We start from the raw sequence: 23,218 nt of genomic DNA, 5'->3' as shown, positions 1-23,218 counted from the left end.
TTTTGGTTTCGTCCAACATACTGATTGGACATGGCAAGATTATTTCTCTATCCATCAGAGGGCCAGGATACATGGTTATGTTAGATTCATTGCATATGCGACACAGTTAGATAATGCTAATAACTGGTGGAGTCCCTGGTTTAGGTTGTTCATGTTTAAGTATATGCCTAGGAGTGAGCATATTTGTAATTTTAACTTCTGGGAAACCATTAACACTTTAATTTGGGAAATCCATATTGCTGCTCGATACGACTACACTGTAGAGTTTGAATTTCTTCATACTGAAACAGAAGTAGTCTTACAGGATAGACAACAAAATGAACCAGCATTCAATTTGAAGGTCAGCTTCCATGGAGAAATTTCTACAGATCCCAGGACAAGACCAGCAAATGTATTCCATTTTCCATTTTTTTGTTGTTTCTTGGAAGTAGCACCTCCATGGCTTGATGATGCCTTGCCAAATGATATATTTGCTCCTGACATAGAACAACTACTAGAGATGGATGAAGCTGACAGGGAATATGCTGGTGCAGAAGAATGGCAATATAATAGTGATTGATGTATATGATCACTCATTAGATATCATGTACATTTTTAGTTTTCGTGGGTTTTCTTTAAAATATCCACTTTGTAATTATTATGAGCCGATGTCCTAGATTCCGGCCTTTTAGTTTTCGTGGGTTTTCTTTAAAATATCCACTTTGTAATTATTATGAGCCGATGTCCTAGATTCTGGCCGTCTTGTCTATTGATCATATAATCTTGCTTTTTAGATAGTGTCAGATTCGGTCCCCATATGGCACTGCCTTTAAGGGACGAGATAACAAGTGGTAGTACCCACTTGCCCGAATCTTTTAGGTACTCCTTACTGTTAGTCCTTTGGATATGATTTCCTGCGTGATATTCATACCAAAAGGAGATTCCTCTTGTTGCAGGTTTCCGGTAAAAACTTCGACCGGTTAACCTGCTAAGGGATTATAAATACTAGAATTGTAGGGGGAGGGGCATTCGAAGTTTGAGAGTCTTTGCGTCGAGTAACTCTCCTGCTCTGCATCTGCGGACATTCTGTCTGATCTGCTTGCAACACGAGAAGAACTCAAGTCTTTAGGTGATTTGGGAGCCTGCGCATCAGTGTGCTCGGCACTGGTGAGAACCTAAAGTGGCCGAATCATTTAGGAAGTCGTCCAGTCTGTAAATGAGTTGTGTCATATTCTGAGGCAGAGTCTATCTATCGCCAGGTAGCCTTCGGTAATGCTTATTCCTTGTGAACGGCATAAAGCCCGATAAATGCGAAGGTAGTCTATCTTTGTTACATAACACTACCCCTTGGGGGAACACTGTCCTCGGTGTTCAATGACACCTACAACCAGCAAGACTGTTGACAACCAAAACATACTGCCCATGGACACAGCTCGTTGCAGTATTTACAATGACATCCTACTGAAAACATGACAATGATAAAATTTACTAGAGCTTTATAAAAAAACTCATTATGGTATTTACAATAACAACCACATATAACCTTATGCACATTTTCTTCAACCAACAAATAATCATATTGTCTACGGAGCTTTATAAATCTAGTTCGATACAATATTTACAATAATACACACATATACACATATACATTTTCTAAACCAGCGAATAAAAGGATATGATGCCTGCATCTACAACAAGGGAATCCATAGGATCACACCTCCACCCTCAAAAGTAGTACCAGGATTCACCTCCTTGTCAAGAAGTCAAGAATCCATTGCCAAAGTCAAAGTCTGCATCGAATGTCCAACACTACAATCCTACTCCACTAGTCCTCTCAGTGAACAATTATCGGCTCATTGTTCCAGGACAAACTGCGGATGTGTATCTGATTCCATCTAACAATGTTAATGACCAAAAATAAATCCATCCCCTGGCCTTCCCTTCTCTGCTACACAGTCCCTCAGGCAATCTGGTCATCCCCTTCCGTGCAATCACTCACCTTCCAAGTTCCTCGACATCCCCTATCCCGGGAATCCATCCCTTGGAAATATTTCCTTGCATCGGAAGATAAAAAAAAAAACCAAGGCATATCCCTGCCTCAAAACCATCATATCGATCATATCATGCTCATGGAAATCAATGGATGCTATTGGGTACCAGTGTCCCACAATGACCTTTCTCCTAAAGTGCTTTACCAACATATTGCCTCCTATTCCATTTCCTTTTGTTGTTGCTTGCAGACAGTGCCAACCACCCAAACCAGGATTTTCCATGTTTTCTTGTACCAAGCACATAATTTCTATTAGATTTAAAATAAATGGAAATAAACTCACATCATACCTCATTGGTAGCTCATCAACAAGGTACATCTACAATTATGTTCACTTCCTGTCACAACAAGTCAAACTAGCTATTTGATCAAATCTTCATGAATAAACATATCACATCCAGTTAGCTTAAAGGGAAACCATCACAATAAAAATCATAGATCACGTGTAACCATCATAAATTAAAATCATAGGTCACATGCATAATTAGAACTAAAATAAAATATTGATACTTATCCTTTAATCAATCCTTACTTCTGCCTTTGATCTTTTTGTACACACACCGGATCGACTACCACACCCAACAAACACCTAATGCCTTTTTCTTTTCTCCAATCATGTACACATACACACAATATACAACACCACACAATACATACACCTACATTCGGTGTACATCATGACGCATACACCTACACCTGGTGTACAACACAACACAATACATACACGTAGATAGAATACAACACAACAAATACACATGGCATGACACCATGACTACACAATGCACATATGTAATACCGCATGTACACAACACAACATGTACAACATGCACACAATACCACATGTACAACATCTACACAATACCACTTGTACACAACACCACCTTCCCAACGTTTGCACAACATCACATGTACACAGCACCACATCCACAACGTGTAGACAACGCCATGTGTACACCGCACCACTTGTACAACGTGTACACAATACCACATGTAGACAACACCATATGCACGACATGTACACGACACCATCTGTACACAGCGCCACATGCACGACATCTACACAACACCACCCACACACAACACCACATGTACAATCATGCACACAACATCATATGTACATAGCAGATAGAGGCAACCGAAAGAGGAAAAAGGTGGAGCATTCAAGGGAGAAGTAGCAGTCCAATCAAGTGCAGGGTTTAAGAAGGTTGAGGGGAAAGTTGGGGGGGCCGAGGGGGGGGGGGGGGGGGAGATAGAGAATATACTAAAATGTTGTTTCGGAGCCATTAGAGCCTGCTTTGTTCCTTATTATCTTGTTTATGTATTTCTCTATCATGTTAGTTTTCATGTTATGTCTATGAGGCCTTCAAGCTCAATGAAATGTTGTAATGTTGCAGGATTTAATAGAAGAAGAGATTGCATGGATACATGAGTAACTTTATGTATGGTCTTATGTGGATTTTCAAAAAATTTAATATGCTTGTCCCCGTGTGATATTACTTCTCTATGTGTGCTTGATCTGTTATGTTTGGGTCTCTAACTATTATAGTTCGGGGTTTCTTGGGTATTGATAACCTCCATATGGTTCATTCTAACACCGGATTCTAAACCCTTATCTAACTAAGGTCACGACACACCTTGGGTGAGATGCCTTATTCATCCTGAATAAGGTGAAAATGTTAGTGTTGTGCTAGACTTTGACAGAGCCTTTGTTGGCCCCTGTGCCCAAACCCAAGGTATCAACCCTTCCATTATTTTTTCTGCCAACAAAGAGTGTGTGGAGGATAAGAAATGGAAGTGAAGATCCATTAAGATAGGGATGAGATCCATTAAGTTAGGAATGAGATCCAATATAGGAGGGATGCGAGCCAAATCCCCAATGTTTGGAATAGATACCATTACGAAGCTTCTAGAATGGAAGCTTCTCGTACTTAAAAAAAAAAATTATCCACGTTAAAACAATTTCACACCCTAATAGTTATGAAACCCACAAGATTGTAGCATCCTGTCAGTTATGGAACATACGACACTGAACAATGTCGCACCCTAGCAGTTATGCAACCCACGACACTCTTCAAAAATAGGGTTTTTAAGGTATTTAAGCAATATTCTTGTCTTCCACAATAATTTTTTTTTTCCATCTTCTTTACGGATTGATGGTAATTCTTTGGATAGTGAAGAATAAGGGTATGCCATCATTTGTCATGAAGGCGACAAAATAATTTGTAACACCCTCTGTTCAATTCTTTCATTTCTCCCCTGCCATCATATACTTGCAAGGGATGAATATTATGACTGCACGATAATGGGTAAAGCAGTATAACTACAATTTGAATGCTCTTTGCGATTAATAATCATAAAAAATAAACATATTGATGTATTGAAAATAAAATAGTATCATTCAGTAATATTATTGCGATTTCTTTCTAGGTTAATACATAGTGATGGTGTTTCTTGATAGTCATTAATAAATATTAATGGTGTTTGATAGGCAAAATTCCCCATGATAGACACCATTCTTGTTTGTTTGTTGTTAACTTACAATATTAATAGTGAGTTGCAATGATATATATAGAAAAAGCACAACAATGAAGTCCTATCTTAACTCCATTTTTTTAAAGCACAAATAGATTTGCATCTCAATTATATTTGAGATTTCTCTTAATGTTTAATGGTTAAAGAGTTAAGATGCATCTATTGTGCTAATATAATTACAACCAACTCTTACCTATTGTTTTTCTTTAAGACCTCTCTCCTTCCTCTATGTTGACTGAGAATGTTATTAAGATCCATTTCCTTCTTTTAAATTGGTTGAGAAAGCTATTAAGCTCAATCTCCTTGCTTTCAATTGGCTGAGAAAGCTATATTTTCCTAATTTTTGGGCATTTTATTTTCTCTTCTTGTTTTTTTTTACAAATATAAGTTAGGAATATATTTTAAGCATATTGTGGATCACTAAATTATTGGTGGAACATAGGCTCAACCCAAATAATTTTCTAGATCACTTTCATTACTTGCAAACATAAGACTTTTATGAACCAAATGATTGTTTATTTTATTTTTATTTTTTAATTTTATTGTTATTATTATTATTATTTTTGATTGATTGGTTGACAATGGCTTTGATTTGGATGAGTTTTCATGTTTCATGCATTCATAATATATGTTTTATACCAATAACATTACCCTAAAATCAGTTGCTTGGGCAAGGTGATCTTTGGACACACCTCTAATCATGGAAAGTCCTCCATCTCTACCAATTGGAGAACTTGATTCAATATCAACTAAAGAATTGTTGCCCATATCAGGATTACCATCTAATGTAACTAAATATTTTCGAGCTGAAAACTCACCATAAAAATATAATTGAAATTTTAAATATATAAATTTTCAATGAGTTTATTTTATTTCAAATAATTTCATCTTCGCACATATCATTTCAACCAAACAATCTAAAAATTATATGCACACAATTCATGTATATAAATAAGCAGTGACATGCCATCACGTGGCTCTTATTTTATTTTGTTAATTTCATGAATGCGACATTGTTTTTGGGATCTGGAATGGTAGGTGTTGCAATAAGTTTGAAGTGTTGTATTTAATCAAATATTTGACCTTAATTTTAATTTTAAGAACTATCTAATTAGTAGAACCATTTCATCTCCCATGTGCACCAAGATGAAGAAATGGTAGTGTCAACTCTTTTCTATAACCCTTTATCAAGGTTTTTGAAACTTTTAAGGGCTTATTAAAAATGAAAGGTTCTTCATGTTTTGTAATTGAACGAGATGAGGTTTAACATTTGTGTAAAGAAGCAGGTCTATTGAAAATGTAGTGTCTTGCTACATTGGTAAAGCCTACTCAATTTCTAGAATGGCCTCACATCTAGAAATTCAATAATGTTGTCAACCTTGAAGCAAGCAAACACATATTGAAGGCAATTAAATTGGAATTTCATAGTCTTCCTCTGAATCATTTTGTTCATTTCAAGAAATTTCTAATAGCTAATGTACCACAAGATACAAAGTTCCATTGTAAATTCATTATTGTCTCAACAACCCCTTGTGGGCATTATAGGAAATTTCTACAAGAAGTATGGGGTGTGGTTAAGATTATCATACTGATTATTGCCGAGATCCCTATTGTATTTCCTTCCCCACAAATTTGGTTCAGAGGATTTAAAGGAAAGCACCCTTCATGCTTTTGAACCTCACTTAAATGGCTTGAATTTTTGGTTAATCAATTCTCCTAGATTGAATCTTATGTTGAACTTGTGTAGCAACGATGGAGAGGCAAAGGAAGAATTCAATTTGTGTAATGGTGGTGGAGATATAAAGGAAGAAAGTGTCCACAAAATTTTGGGATCTAAAGATTTATGTTATGGCAGCAACCCTTAAAGCTGCAAACTTGTCAAATGATCCATATTGTAAGTCCCCTTATATAATTACTTATGACTACAAAAGGAAAGATTTGGATGGGACTTTATGTTGATTTTGAAACATTGAACACCCAACCTTTCTCCTTTGCAAGTGTTTATCATTACATTTATTTATCAAGATGCGGGAAACTATAAGGATTATTATTCGTGTTGTTCTTATGGACAAATAAAGAATTGTTCATCAAGGGAATACCATTAAACTTGCTCTACATAAAATCTCTCCCAAGTGTTATTTTCATGTACTCAATTATTCTATAAACTGACTCGAACACTCATAGCTATTTCCATTTAACATCAAATAATGATCCTAAGATGGTTTCCTATAACATACCCCCTTACCATCCCTAGTCCCCAATAAGGGTAGAAGGAGGCAATTGTTGCGATGACTTGACCTCCAATGTCCCACTATGGAAACAAGATATAAATTTTTCAACCTTTTCTGAATTCCTTAAAACCTAAAATGAATGGCATCATTTTTTTCGCCTCGTCGATACCTTTCCAACAATATAAATTTTGCTCCAATCCTACCCCTGAAGCAAAAGATATGGCCAGTTAATATCTTGGACAATCAGATTATTCCATGTCTTGAAGTTTTCCACATGATACCCACATGACATCCATGTGGTTTTCCACATCATATACCACATGGAAACTACCTACCTATTCATACACATTGAGCCCCTTACGAGGCCAACAAATAATGCGCAATATATGTATCTATATATCACACAAACATGGGCCCTCTTCATGGCCACGACACCACCCATTTGGAAGTGTTTCCTCGATTGCTAACTCGTTCATAACACAAGACCCTTCCATACAAATGAACACCCATAAACTCAAGTTTACGAATTATAGAGGTGCACGTGCCTTCCTAGCCACCTCACCCCGAGAATAAAATATCGGCGGGATCCAATACTACTCCTCGCTAAAACGTCGGGGACAACCTTCCGACCTACGTGGCATTGTAAACTTTGTGTTAAGCCTTGTCCTCCCCCTTGACTTATAAGCGAGTTATTTCACACCACATAGCACTTGTCCCCACCGAACAGGCCCCCACATGCTAAGTCACCCCGGGAAATAGATCTTGGCGAGTTCTACCATGCCCTTCGTCCAAATTCTTCGAGGTCTGGGGTGATGTCATATTTCTTCATGTTGAAATTTTTAGCTATGGTCGATCTTCATAATATTGGTATTGAAAAATGAATTATATTTTATAAAAGGAAATTAAATGAAGCATGTTCTTCATGCTTGAAAGAAAGGTTTATTTTTTTGTATTCAAAAGAAAAATATTACAAGGCTCATTAAGAGTGGGAAAATGAAAATTTAAATTTGTATTTTCGCGCCCATAATTACTAAGTCAACCCTTATGGATCAAGTGAGCTTGTTCATGGGACACACCTTTTTGCATGATGAAGCAACTATAATAGAGCATATTTTCTCTACTTCAAAGACATAATTCAGATGATCTGATCTAAGGAACTGTCTTTCTGTGGAACATATACGAGGTTCCTGATGTAAATGGATGAGACCCTGAGGCATACATTTGAGGTAAAGGGTCGAGACCCTGAGGTGCATATTCGTAAGGTAAAGGGTCGAGACCCTGAGGCACATATTCCTAAGGTAAAGGGTCGAGACCTTGAGGCACATATTCGTAAGGTAAAGGGTCGAGACCCTGAGGCATATATTTGAGGTAAAGGGCTGAGACCCCGAGGCATATTCCTAAGGTAAAAGGATGAGACCCTAAGGTATATATCTAAAGTAAAGGGGCCGAGACCCCGAGGTATATATTTGAAGTAAAGGGGTCAAGACTAATCTGAATGGGAAATTTAGCGTTTATTGTGCTAAATTCCAATTCAGAATATAAACAAAGTGCTTGAGGATTGTGAGGTAAATTGCAAGTTAACCATGCGTTTTTATGTCTTTATATGTAATTCGTGAGCTTAAAACATGAATTAAAACACTAAACAAAAACATAACAACAGACAAAACATCACCATAACAATAATACACTCAGCAATTTATGAAGGAGTTCATCTCTCCTGGGCTACGTCTCCTTGGTCCAGCTTCCAATGGCTTGACCCAATCTCATTATGCTCAAAAGACTTCAGTGATAAAGAGTACATAAAGTGTGCTGACATAAATAGTAGTTAGTTTCCCCTTCAAGGAAACATTTTCCTGCAAAGAACTCTCACTCTAAAAACATGACAACCTACAGTCAGTCATGAAATAATCAACAAGAAAAGGGCTCTCAAATCAAGACCCCATACTCCATCTTAATATGATCATAACAAGTACAACAATTCACTTGAAGCACTAAAAGATAACTTTCCTCAACATGACATTATGAGAAAAGAGAAACATGAGCTACACCATAGATGTCACAACTGCTATAGAAAACATATGAAGGCTAGAAAACCCCTACAAGGTCCTCTCCATTTTCAAAAGCCTTCAAAAAATAGTTCAACCCACTGATTTATCCTAGCACCCATAGACTCAAACCGGAAAAAGTCTCTTCAGAAGTGCTCTAATAGTTGTAAAACCTATTCCATTAGTTTTAGAAGACCCAAAAATCCATGTCTAGCCTCTTCTTGCTCCTAAAAAGACCAAAAACTGAAGAATATAAGAGCTTCCCTAGCCTTTATGCTAGTCACTCTACAATTTCCCCAAAATCCAGCATCGGTCGTACAATTTCGCCCCAAAATCTGCTAAGGGAGCGCCAATTTCGCCAAACTCCGGAAAAATTATCAGAGCATTTAAATGGCCTCTAAGGCCTTAACTCATAAAATATTTTCCACACGGGGGGCCACGTGCCCAGGGTCCAGGGCTAACCGCCCACCCTCGCCAGCCGTGCCCCTTTCTACTAGCTTCGTTCTGCACGCCCCTGGTTGTATGGTCCCCATGGGACCTGGGGATGGCCCCTGTGGCTGGCTCCTTAACTCTAACTCCCACTACGGTCATGGCTCGATGGTTTAGGATCATGTCACATGGCGGGTCTTAGTGTTCATGGTGGAGCTAGCGGTTAGGGTTTGGTTAGCGGCGTTAACGCCGACGGTCAATCCATATCACATGCTACGGTTTAGGTGGAGGAGGTTACGGTTTGGTGGACAGGGCAAAGATTTCGTTGGTTATCACATAGCGGGGTTATGCTAATTCTAGGGTCATGGTTAGCCCCTAACCCCGGGTCTGTGGACCGGGGTTGGGGGTTAAACATGGTCCCAACCCCATATCAATGCACCCATAAAACATGACCCATGCCCAATGTTTAACAAGACTCATCGGATGGCTTAATGGTTGAAGGCTCAGCGAGATTATGTGAGGTCATGTGTTCGATTCCCACGGAGGTGCTAATTCGACCTTTAACCAATTTTTGTGGTCACCGAGGTGCCACGTGGTAGCCACTGGCTGGGCCACGTGGCGGCCTCTTGTTGGTCCATGTCACCAACACCATCAACCATTCAAAAATCACCAACTCAACACCAATGAGAGTGCCAAGTGTCAAGCTTCCATTGGATCCTAAAGCCTAGTCAGTAGGCCAATCAACATGCCACATTAGCAGTACAGACTGCTGACTGGGCAAACCTACACAAAATTTTGCTTGTTTCCCAAAACAATAAGAATGCGATAAATTTTTCATATGATGTTTGATTGACGCGCCGTTGGAATCGTGGAGATGAGCACTGCGCAATGGTGCTATCAAAAATGTATTTTCCGACAATAAAATTTTGAGCCTTTTAGGATCCATTTGGATCAAAGACCTTAAAGTATATGTCAAATAAAAAGGGCCAAGAATCCAGTGGTTGATTTTTTTTGGAAAGAGGTTGATCTTTGTGGCATAGTGTGAGTTCTGAAGTAGACTTGGAGGACGTTTTGTGACCTTATTGCAAAGCTTCTGTGGACATCAATTTGAAGGCATTATTTGGTCTTTGGCGGATGGTCATCTTGCTAGTTAGTTGAATTTGATGTATCTTTTGTTGCATTGATTCTCTAAGCAAAAGGTTGGCTGGGATTTTCCCCATTGTGGGTTTTCCTAGGATAATATCTTTTGTTCATTATGTGGCTTCTTCTTCATGGTTTTTATTGATTTCTTTTGTATATTTACTTAATGATGTAATCATGTTCAAGAATGTGCAAAAATATCAAAATAAATTATCTAAAAAGAAGACTATGTAAAAATCAACATGGTATCAGAGCCATGGTGAATTATTGGAAGCCTAGTTGGAGATATAATCTTAGGATAGCTAATATGATTAATGAAGGACCGTAGAGAATAAAATATGAAGGACTGAGACTACCAGTCTTTGAAGGTCAAATCCTTTGTTCTAAGAGGTTGAAAGATCTCAAGACCAGGAGAACTAATAACCCTATGCCATGCCTCAGTATTTTAGTGATCCAAAATCTCACAGTCTTATATATCAATGGAGGATTGATGTCTCAAGTGATTGGAAAAAGTATGATACGTAAAATCCTTTTCAAGTTCAGTCATTGTCTGAAGTTTATGTTAAATGATAAAATTCAGTGAAGCATTGAATATATATACATTGTAATATGATAAACCTTTAGATCGAACCTCAAAGCCTTAGGTCAAAATACTTCTCAACCACTATGCCTTGTTTTGGTATATTGTTTTGATTGGATGATCTAAGGTATACGGTACCCAAGCAAAAAAGTGTTGTATATTTGAGGATGTTAAAGTTCAAATAGAAGTTGCTAACATTGCCAAGGAATATCACCTTTATGAAGCCGACATATTACATGGTATGTTGTTTTAAGATCTATATGGAATAAGCATATGTCTACAAAATAGTCTCTCTCAAACCTTAAGTGGCTAAACTATCCTTAAAATATTGCTTAAGGTTTCATGCTAAAGTTTAATGACTCCTAGAATAATAACTATGCATTATTGCTTAAAGTATTCTGAAAGGATATTTGTTAAAAGTCTAATATATCAGTAGACTATATGAAAAATTCAAAGATCTATATCGAAGTGCTTGAAGATGTGTGGAGTGTTATTAGCATGTCTGTGCAAGATTGTAACCTCCTTCTTAGACAAATGACTATATAAATGTCATTAGATTGAAGATATTTTGAATACATGTGAGAACTCATCAGTAAGAAACCTTTGATATTTGATGAATAATGTTCAAGGATAGAGGTTGAGTAATCTTATAGAAGCCTAATTTTCCTCAGTCTCCATAAGCTTAAAATCTTATTCTCATAATTTGTGACTGAAGTGTAAGTCTTCTAAGGACCTGATTCAAAAGTCAATTTGATGTAAAATTCAAAGGGTCTTTATTCTATTCATAAGAGAAGGATGAAATATAGGGAACCAAACTGATTGGTATGATAGATGACCTAACTAATATTGGTACGCATCTTTATGGGTATTGTTATGCTAGAGATCCAAGATTATTGACGTATGGGGGCCATGTCCTCCTTCAAGTTTTTGAAGGGAAAGAGTATTCTCAAGAAGATGAGCTTGCTCGTATCACATCTTTGAAGACCTGAAGTGACATGTACCAAGTTCTTAGAATTATTTCTTTAGAAATGTTGCAGGGCATTGTCATTTCATCATAAGCCATGTCCTATTTCAAAGTTAAGCACGAAAAGGTCTCTTAAGAGAGGCAAGTTTTTGGTAGATCTTATGGGCTAAACTTCAATAATGCTGAAGCAATAATAAAGTGATCTGGACTTATGCAGGAACATAATAAAATATAGATATAAACATAACACAAAGATGCAGCAGAAATAAATCTTCATTTCATTAATATCAAAGAACTGAAAGATGCTTACAAGCAGAATGGAAATAAAGCAACACGGGCGATGGTAGCTTATCTCTAAGAAGAGATGTGGCGTCTACATGCCTTTGAACTATGTTACAATGAGGCTCAATGGTCTTTTTATCATTGAGAAATAATGGCAAACCATAAACATCCAAAAACCTAACACTAGGAGATGAAGCGTCAAAAGCTTGTTGGCCCCATTGGAGTTAGTTAGAACATCAACTTCACAGGGCCGTAACTTTGGCATACAATCTCTGTTTGACTATCATAATACCTCATTTCAAAGACCTCCAATGCATGTTTTTGGTCTCTTTGTTTTCCCAAAAAACTTCTTTTAGGACCTCAAAACGGCTCCAAAAGTTTAGGACTTGAAAAACTGCTAAAAATAGTAAGTGGTACTACAATCAAGGAAACTAAAAAGTAAAATTAAGGAAAGTGAATAGAAATGGTATGGGTTCAAGTGGAATAGGTGGGTGTCCACCAATATCCACCTGGATCATCAAGTTTGATGGGTATTTGAATTTTGAAAGGATTTACTCCTTACACATTATAAGAACTACATCGAAGGAGTCAATCTATTTGACTGAAGATGATTGGTTGATCTATCTCAAGGACAACATGTCAGTTTTAGGGTTTGTAAACCCTAGTATACTAAGGGGTTTGAACAAGAATACCTTGGGATTGGATGCTTCTGCTGAAAGTAGAAACCCTAGATATTACAAGAAAGAAATGACATGATGATGATGATGTGGATATGGATGAATCTGACAAAGTTGCAGATGTATGAAAGAATTCCATAAATCAAGAGGGAGTTTTCATTCTTCTTCAAAGATAAGTATCCTATATCTCTCTTATTTTATTATCACTAATGATATTGATTTCTACTACTAGTTAGTCTCTTTTCCTTGAATCTGTGCTTAATTGTAATTGTTCTTCCATGGCCTCCTAGTGAGAAATGTAGGTACATAATGAAGACTGTCAAGGCTCTTGCCACAAAAGAAAAAGAATGGAAGAATAAAGCTTGTGACAAAGGGAATTGAATTGAGAGATATTGTTCTAGTTGAGATCTGAGCTTTGAGCAAGAAAACATATTAGCAAGGTTGAAAACAAGTCAATGGTGACTTCCAAGACAAAGTATGATTATATGTCATAAAGTACAAATCCAAGGATCACCTTAATAAGAGGGAGAAGACTATGAAGGAATGTCTTGTTCGGCACACTTTTGTTGAAAGTTTATTGTATTTATGGTTTTTTATATCACATCTAATGGATGCAGAGGCCGTCTTTATTGATGAAAGAATAAGTGTACATATGAGCTACCTCAAGCTTGTAAGATATATGAGGAAAGCTTATGCCTGTAAAGGAAGGTTTTATACAAACTTCTCTAGGATTGTTGGATCAAGATCCTATATGACTGGTTCTATAAAAAAATTAGAAGAGCTCACGTGTCAAAAATAAGTTGCATTAATCAGAAGATTTTCTCTAAAAGGAGAAGTCAAAGCTTCTCTAGGAACCCTTGCTTAGATTTAGAGGGAGTTGAAATCATATGAAAGATCTTGACTAGGTAGCTAATAATACCTATGACAAAAGGGAGCAAATCGAGATTGCTATGACATGATCTGTTTCAGGAAGAATACCCAGAGAAGATGATGGATCAAGAAAAGGGAGAATATTATTTTATGGTTGAGCCAAGGAATATAGTTGAACACAGGTTGAAGTACTATAATGGTACAATTGGTCATGGCAAAACTAGTTCAGTTGCAGGGCAAAGAGTGCTGAAAATAGAGGAATTTTGTATATCACCTCTGATTGGGCTCCAATATCGTGGATGCGTAGGAAGCAAATCATTTGTTGCACTCAAAGGATGAGTATGTTGCAGTTCGAAAAGAGATCTATGGAGCAATATGATTACAACTTGCAGGATTAGTTGATGAGGTGCAGGTGGCAGCATGATGACTGGTCAAGGCACCTTGAGATCTATTACCAATACATGGTGTATAAAGAGAGAAGTGAGGCTCAAGCACATCTCCACTGATGAGTATTTAGTTGACATCTTGACAAAATCATTTGCCCAAAGAGAAGTTTGTATACTTTAGAGAAAAGTGGGGCTTGTGGAGATTGCTCTTTGAGAGGGAGTGTTGATATGTCACCAACATGGATGTACATTCTCCCGAAAGGGAGAATCGTCCGAGAGGCTCAATGTTCTCCCCACATAGGGTTGAGTGAGTGCCTCTTGGTAAACATCTAGACCCGATCAACAACCAAGAGGGGTTGTGAGGTATTGACCCAAAGTGCTCACTAGGAAGGGTGAGTGAGTGCTATCTAATTTAGGTCTCAACATTTTGGCTTAGGGAGGGGCCATGGGGACTAATCACTCTGGAGGAGTGAGTCCTGATAGATGATGGCAATGCCATGGGTTTGGTGCCACCCTGGATATGGCCACTAGTATATGTTTATGGTAGATAATGATTCTACTGATGATGATGTTGATGTAGGTCAAGGGTGTTGACCTAGATAATGAATGAATTAAACCTTTCCTTAGAAGAAATTATGTATATAGAGAACATTTGGATAGTCATTATGAATACCTCCCTAGCTCAGAGGGAGTGTTGAATTCTGTGGCTACGTTTAGCCTTCACAATATTTGTAATATTGAAAAATGAATTATATTTTTTTAAAAGAAACTTACATGAAGCATGTTCTTCATGCTTGCAAGAAAAAGGTTGTTGTTGTTTTTTTTTTTTTAAGTATTCAAAAGAAAAATATTACAAGGCTCATTAAGAGCGGGAAAATGAATATTTATAAATATATTTTTTCCTCTACAAATACAACTTGACCCTCCAAGGATCAACTCGGCTTGCCCATGGGACACACCTTTTCGCATGATGATACAATTATAAATAGAGCCTATTCACTCTACTCCAAGGACACAATTCAGATGATCTGATCTGAGGCATTGCCTTTCTATGGAACATATGCGAGGTTCCTGAGGTAAAGGTCCAATACACTAAGGCATACACCTGAGGTAAAGGGTCAAGACCCTAAGGCACATATTACTGAGGTAAAAGGCTAAGAGCCTAAGGCATATATTTGAATTAAAGGGTTAAGACCCTGAGGCATATTTTTGAGGCAAAGGGTTGAGACACTAAGGCATATATTTGAAGTAAAGGAGCCAAGACCTTGAGGTATATATCTGAAGTAAAGGGGATGAGAACCTAAAGTATATTTCAAAGAAAATGGGTTGAGAATCCTGTGGTTGATTTTCTGTGGAAAGAGGCTGATCTTTGTGGCATAGTGCAAGTTGTGAAGCATACTTGGAGGATGTTTAGTGACCTTGTTGTAGAGCTACTGTGGCAAAAAAATTGGAGGGATGATTTGGTCTTTGGTGGATCGTCATCATGTTGGTTGGTTGACTTTGATTTATCTCTTGTTGCCTATAAGGAAAAGTTTGGATGGGTTTTTCCACATTATAGGTTTTCGCGAGATATTATCTTGTGTTCATTGTTTGGCTTCTTATTCATGTTTTTTGTTGATGTCTTCTGTATAATTTTATTAATGATGTAATCATGTCTAAGAATGTGAAAAAAGATCAATGGAAACATTAAAATAAATTATCATAAAAGAATACTATGTAAAAATCAACACGTCACTCCCTTCACATCATATACATTATGGGTTACATTGTACCCAATATCACACAATTTGCATAAAATCTCATTGAAAAAGGAAATACTGGAATTTGTGTGCTTTTCTTTGTTGATACCATGCCCATGTGACACACTTGCTTAGCATCCCCACCAAGCCACTTCCTCCTGGGGATTATATCCCAGTATTCTCCTCTTGCGCTCCATTCAAAACCCCTAAGGTAAAAGTCTTAGGGCCATCCAACGGTGGAGAACACATTATACTCATCGACGATATGGATTTCCCTTGCCTATGTGCTTGGTCTCCACACCCTCTCACATGTTTACAAATAATTCAAGCCTCTTCCTCCAAGGTACTAAGGTTCTACCTCAAACTTACATATGTGCATATGAATCTATGATGGTTATATAACTCCTTTGGGACTATCCCTCCAGAGCTTCCTAAGACCTAACCCAAGCCATTATTCCATGATATATATATATATATATATATATATTCGCATATACATACAACAATTATGCTATCTCTCCTGAGCTTTGCCTGTCTCGGTCCGAATTTTGACATATGGGCCATACATACTTATGTTCACATAGTTGTAGATTTGCTACCTCTCTTAAGATTAATTAATTAAAAATGAAAGCATGATACATAGGTCTATAATAAAATCACTCATAAGTCATAATTCCACCCATTTCGAGTTATGCAACAACTTAAATAACAATTCAAAACTTGGGAGACTTATGAAACATTTCAAAACTATAGTAGAAATAGATATACATTTACATATATTTATAGGTGTACAAACTGCAAGGCCCTTCCCCTTGCATGCTTAACATCTTATGAAAGTCTCTCTCTCTCTCTCTCTCTCTCTATCTATATATATATATATATATATATATATATATATAATATTCCTTCTAATCTTGTAAGGCTTTGGCCCAATCATGAAACTATGTAGGTAAAATATGGAATATATTTATATATACACAACAATTCCATCCTCCCTTCATTGCATTAGTCATATAAATACCACTCATGTAAATCATTAAAAACACAAAGATATTTTCAACACAAGGATTCCCATCTTCCATACTTGGGTAAATAAATTAATCTCAAGCTCTCAAAGACAAAGAAAGCACATTTTTTATATTCAAGAAAGCAAACCAACTTCATGCATAGAAATAAGTACAAGAATGAGTAGAAGGCACCTTCCTCACAGTAAGCACACAACACTGGACTATTGGTATTATACAGTGTAAGTGCACATGATTAACTCAGGTACAGAGGTCCAACCACCTCATGCACCTAAAAAATACACTAAGTTGTAATCCCATAACACATAAAGAGATAAAAAATGCAACTATTTCTCTTAAGCCGCACAAAACCACTCCATTTTCCCAAAATCATGCAGGAACCATTCCACACATTCATAAGACATATAAATAGTTCAATGAGTGAGGTTATAAGATCTATATGCATACAAAGTTATATAAACACTTATATGATAATGAAGAAACCTGAAAACTTAGATTGGGACTCTAACTCTCCACCCATCCTTAGACGAGTTGTAGCCAATATTTCTTGCAACTGTCACCCCGAAACCATATTTTAGAGCTTGAGGAAGTATACTCAAAGGGATTCTCACACCTTCATCACTATTGGGAGTCCAAATTTTTTCTTGTCTCCACCAAGAAATCAAGTAAATGACCACCCCTAATGCCTCCAAAAGATTTTCGTGCTCCTTTGAGCTCTGTGATATCTCTAGGCATGATTTTCCTCTCCTTTTTCTTTTGCATATATGGTCTCAATTTTTTTTTGTCCTCCTCCTTTTTGTGCTAAGAGAGATGCCTTTGTCTTCCTTATCCCAGGGTTTTGTCCCTCTTTCTTTTCCTCCATCATTACGTTTTGGTCATTGGAGATCGTGGGCATGTCATCCTACCAGTTCCCCCACTCTTTCCAATTACTTTTTTGTTCTTTTCTTGCTTATTGTTTTTTCCCAATAAGGTATGGGTATGTCCTTATTTCCCAACTGATTAATATATGACGAGTCCCATTAAAAGTGCACCAGTCAACTCATGATTGATATTTAATAACCACATCTTCCCCCTTCCCAATAAACCTCCTCCCCAAGCTCTGAAATCTGTGTCCTAAATCTCAACCTTCTATATTTTATTACAATCGTATTACAATTGTTTGTAAGAGAGGAATTTTCCCAAAGGGGCTGTCACAGTTCCCTCCCCCCTAGAGGAGCACCATCCTCAGTGTTATAATCTTGAACACAGTGAAAAACATGCTTTGTGCCAACATAAATCATTGTGATCGCTAACTTCTTAACTCACTTACAATTACATTTATACATATACATAGTTTGCTTGCTTAACAATTAAATGGACATGAAAATTTTCTTGATTCGACCACTTTTTGTGCTTCCTTTGCATTTTTCTTGGTGTTGTTTCCACACCAAATTTCAACTTGCTAAATTTCCCTTTTCCTGGAGTGCTACAAGACTCCATCTTCTAGCGCTACTATCCTTGCACTCCTTATTCCTTCAGTGAATTGTTCCCAACCCATTGCTTCCTAGAACATCTCAGTGTGCATCTGATTCCAATCAGGAATGCCCATGACCCCTTTTTAGGAAGCCCTAACTATCCCTTTCAAAAATTACCTTCTTCAATATTCATTAATGGAGTTTCATTGATTAAATTCAATCATTATCCATTGGGAACATTCTTTCCACAACATCAATGAGCAACACATGCAAAACTTCCCAAGATTACAAGTTTGAAAGATATTCAACAAAATAAAGTATTAATTCTTGTCATGAGAACAAATTCCTTGCATTAGACAATATTTGCAAGATAGTTTCACCATAAAGAGGCACTTACAAGACAGTGTAGAGTATATCCATCCATCAACTATACATTAGAAGCTCCAAAAATATAGCAATTAAGATCTAAACATCAAAGTGCATCCTAAAAACATCCAAATGTCTCCTCTAGTGCAGGTCATATTTATTTTATGAAATTTGAAATCCCAAGAAGTGATGGTCAAGGGGATACTAACTCCTTGTGGACCCAAATGGGGAATATGTGAATAGGGCTTGTAATGAGAGGAGGGGAGTGATATATATGGAATCAGGAAGCAGGACTACGCAACCAAAGTTAGGGTTTCCCATGGAGTGCCCTTCCTAAAGCTTATAGCCAATAAGGGAGATCCCATAGGACTAGGATTCAAGATTAACCCCCCATTTAAGGTAAAGTAACAAGAGTACGAACACAACCCATCCCTTTTCCAAGTCAACCCATAATCCATGTTAAGTGTCCAAGATGAATAACAAGCATAAGCGCTCGACTGCATAATGAATAACATACCTTATGAATCATATGCCCACCTTTTAACATGTGATCAAGAGAAATGAGCGAAGAGACATGATGGTCGGCTCAGGTGGCAGAAATAAAGTAGCACATCAAATATATCAGGTGGTTGTCAGGGGTTGTTGCTGCCAACTGAAGGAGGATACATTGGAAAGGAACACTCTCCAAAGGGGTGCCCACTTTTGGGTGGCTACAAAGTTCAAAAGTTATAGAAAAATTAATAGATACAATTTTGAAAGAAGTTGTAGAAAACATTAATAAATATAATCTTGAAAGGAATGGTTGAATTGGCATTATCCTTTGGGTTTATGGAGTTCACAAACAACGCACATGGGCTTAGATATGGAATGCATAACATTTACAAGTCACTATAGTTCAATGAATGAGCCTACTAGGCAACTTAACTAGACTATATATACAAATTCTAGATGAGATACTCTTTTTCTAGGAATGACGTCCCATACATAACCAAAATTGAGAAATGAATTAAGTAGATCAACCATGGGTTTATTATTCAAAGCTTCATACATAAAATGGCTTGAGGAAAACAAGTTTTACCTCTCGAGCTTACAAAGACTAGTAAGGGACCAGCAATATGAGACACGTTGTATCATACTGCAGAGCCATTGAATCCATTTCATAACCAAATTATAAATATTTATTTCATACAACTCCTTATTTGAAAACTTATATAGTGAAATATCAAAGCATTGGATTTGAGCAAAGTAGAAGAAAATGGTATTATCAATTGTGCACATTCTTCCATATTATTATTGAAATCAAATAACTCATGGGAGAAACCAAGATGGGGCAGTAAAGTCTAGAGGCATTGCCATATTTAAGAGAGGGTAGAGTAATATGTTGTGGCTATCAAATGAAGTTTTGGGAGGATGTGAAAGCAATGTAATTCCTTTGAAATACCCTTTATCTATATGTTCCCTTTTCTATGGCTAAACACAAGCAAAGGCTAAATTTAATTAGCAATAAAGTGGAAGAATAGAGATGATAATGGATGGAAAATTTGTAATGGGTAGGGAAAAATCCATAGTACATTGAAAGGTTGTGAATTGATGATATGAATATTTTTTCAATCCTACCAAAATCTATTAAGTTGATAGGGAAGAATCCTTTAACATGAATATAGGTGGTAAGCTAGCAAAGTAATGGAAGTGTAGAGATATTTATGGATCAAATTTATGTTATGGATAGGTTTGAATCCCAAGGGAATTGAAAGATTGTTATTTCAGGATATGAAGGTCTTATCAATCCCACCAAAATCAAAAAAGTTACTAGGGAAGAATTCTCTAGTATAAATATAGGCTAGGTGGCATATCACCACACTAGGTATCTAGTAGTAGCTTTAATAATGTTTTCTTTTCTTCTCAAGTGTAGTTCGTTAGCTTGAATTTTGAAGAGAACATGAGTATTATAGGGAGGATGTATAATTTCTTAGTTTCTACCATGATTCCTAATATCAAGCTTTGTAGAGCACTATTATCAATTATCAATTGAAACTTCCTGGAAGAATGACATTGGAATTGTGTGCATATGTAACAACTTTATATTGAATATAGTATTGTGATATTAATAAGAAGGCACACATTTACATATGATGTGTAGCTTCCACATAAAATTACGCCTATGACATGCAAAAAAATAAGCGACATAAAAAGGTGTGAAATGTCAACATTACAACGTTAGTTGGGGCACTACAAAATTTTGATGTATGCCAACAAAAATATTAAAATGGAAAAAGGGATGTGGTGGTGCAAAACAATGACACTATTAACCCACATTATGCTGGTGGTTCCAACAATTCATCATCACTCATTCATAGGCCCAACCACAACCTCAACATCGACTTCATTGGCTAGTTCTGATTATCCAATAGACCCTCAAGCAACACTAAATTTACAATGACAAAAGATGTTACAACTCTCAACAATGATAAGTTTGATTCATAAACATGTCATTTGGAAGATTATTTCAACGCTTAACTAAACAACCCTTAACTGACTCTTTAGGAGACTTCAAGGATGTTGTTGGGAGAGGTTCTACCCATTAGGGCACAACGAATTTTTTGGCAAAGTCATTGCAACTTTGAAAAATCCCAAGGCAATTTATATAGCATTTTAAAAACATCTTCCATAAAATGACCATCAAGCTCGAGTAGAGAGATTTTATAAACATTGTCCATGTTAATTTCATCTCTAGGTTATTGCTACATTTAAGGAACAAATTTGAACTATTTTGTGTTACTTCTCTAGAGCACATGATCTAGATCACTTCCAAAATAGAGGTTAAGGTATATAAGACCAATCTCCATCATTTAAAGAAATTGGCTTCCTTTTCTCACTCCCCACAACTTCGAAGGGGCAACTTAATAGAAATGGAAAAAGATAAAGGCATTCTAACATAACACATGCTATAGGGAAAAAAAGAAGAAGAAGTGGTGTCCTTGCCAAAAAATGTATGGCCTTTTTTGATAATGAGTGCAAGGTTCTTTAGACCAAGATCACTACAAAGCTCGATTCCCACAAGTTGACCAAAAACATCTCTCTAAATATATATATATATGTAGAAGTAACTCCTCATCTCTACAACCCTTAATTAGCATTAGTGGCCACACGCTACACAAATGATGATGAAGAAACTCTCTTCACTCAAAATTGGCAAATGAAGGATATGCTAACTTCCATTGTTATGGACAATGACATCCCAAAGAATCTAGTATTCTACTAGTTGTCAGCACACCTATAGCTATCAATGACACTTTGTCATAGGTTATATCATGTTGCATGGTTTAAGGAGTCTAGACATTTTACCCTTGTCATTCATAATTGTTGAATCTCCTTTTCCATTAAGCCCTTTTGCGACACAATGGATTATAATTTTACTCCTCTTAGATGTTTTGATCTAATTCGACATAAATCATATCATTTTGATAGGAATTTAGATCTCATGTATGCTTCTCTAATTTTATATTGCGTAAGGACAACAATATACATGAAATCACCTTCACTCCTCCTACTATTCCACTTATACTTTATGGCAAAGCAACTTTTAAACATGTCACTTTCAACAGATTATTGTAAATATTCATTGCTCAATAAATCAAGGAAGAATAATAGGAAAGTTACATCTTTTGAATAATGCAGTGGATCATTGATTCACGTGTAAATGTGTTTTAATGACCCAAGAGTTTGCCTCACCTATAGAGAGTGTGGAGATTGAGAAATAGATCACATAGGTTTTAAATGATGTCAAAATTAGACCTGACACATTTCATTGTAGATCTCCTAATGTGGTTGTAATAAAAAACAACATCATGAATGGAGAGTTTGCATGGACCACAGGGCCTCGTTAAGGCCAATATTAGTAACTACTACCCTTAGCCCTGAATTGAAAACTTTCTAGATTAGCTCAAATGGGCCAAGTACTTCACCATGTTAAACCTAGTTTTTGGCTATCATGAAATTTGTTTGGAACTTATCAGTATGTGAAATATCGTTTTCAAGATCGACTTATTCTCCATTAGTAGATAATTATGTTACTCTACCTCACTGACACCCCTAATAGTTTCACATAGACCACCAATGACATCTTATGGCCACATCTCGACAAGTTTGTCATTGTTTACGTAAATATAGAACTTGGTATAATAATTTGTAGAATGTGTGGACAATTATAGATCTCCTACATAAGCAAAAATTGCAAGGTAATAAAAAGAAACATTGGGTAGGTTTCCCATGATTCATAACCAAAGCTTTCCCACCCAAAATAAAGATCTCCAACATAATCCAACTATATATTCATTGCCAAAACTTCTATCTATTACATGGGTTTTTTTATTGATGTGACATATGTTGACATGGATGTAACCAAGTTTTAGGTTTTGATTGACTGAACGAAAAATACCAACACTACATATGTAAAGAGTTCCTTGGAA

At 36.6% G+C, this 23,218-nt stretch overlaps 1 pseudogene; it reads left to right on the top strand.

Annotated features, from left to right (window-relative positions):
• Positions 1 to 5,783: 5,783 nt before the first annotated feature.
• LOC149258828 (cytidine deaminase 1-like) lies at positions 5,784 to 6,730 on the top strand (annotated as a pseudogene).
• Positions 6,731 to 23,218: the final 16,488 nt, after the last annotated feature.

Source organism: Pinus tabuliformis, chromosome 6 (assembly GCF_031772625.1).
Source record: "Pinus tabuliformis cultivar Carrire ecotype Pingquan chromosome 6, CPIR1, whole genome shotgun sequence".
Lineage (NCBI taxonomy): Eukaryota > Viridiplantae > Streptophyta > Pinopsida > Pinales > Pinaceae > Pinus > Pinus tabuliformis.
Note: the sequence above shows the minus strand (reverse complement) of the source record. Positions and strands in the feature narration are given on the sequence as shown.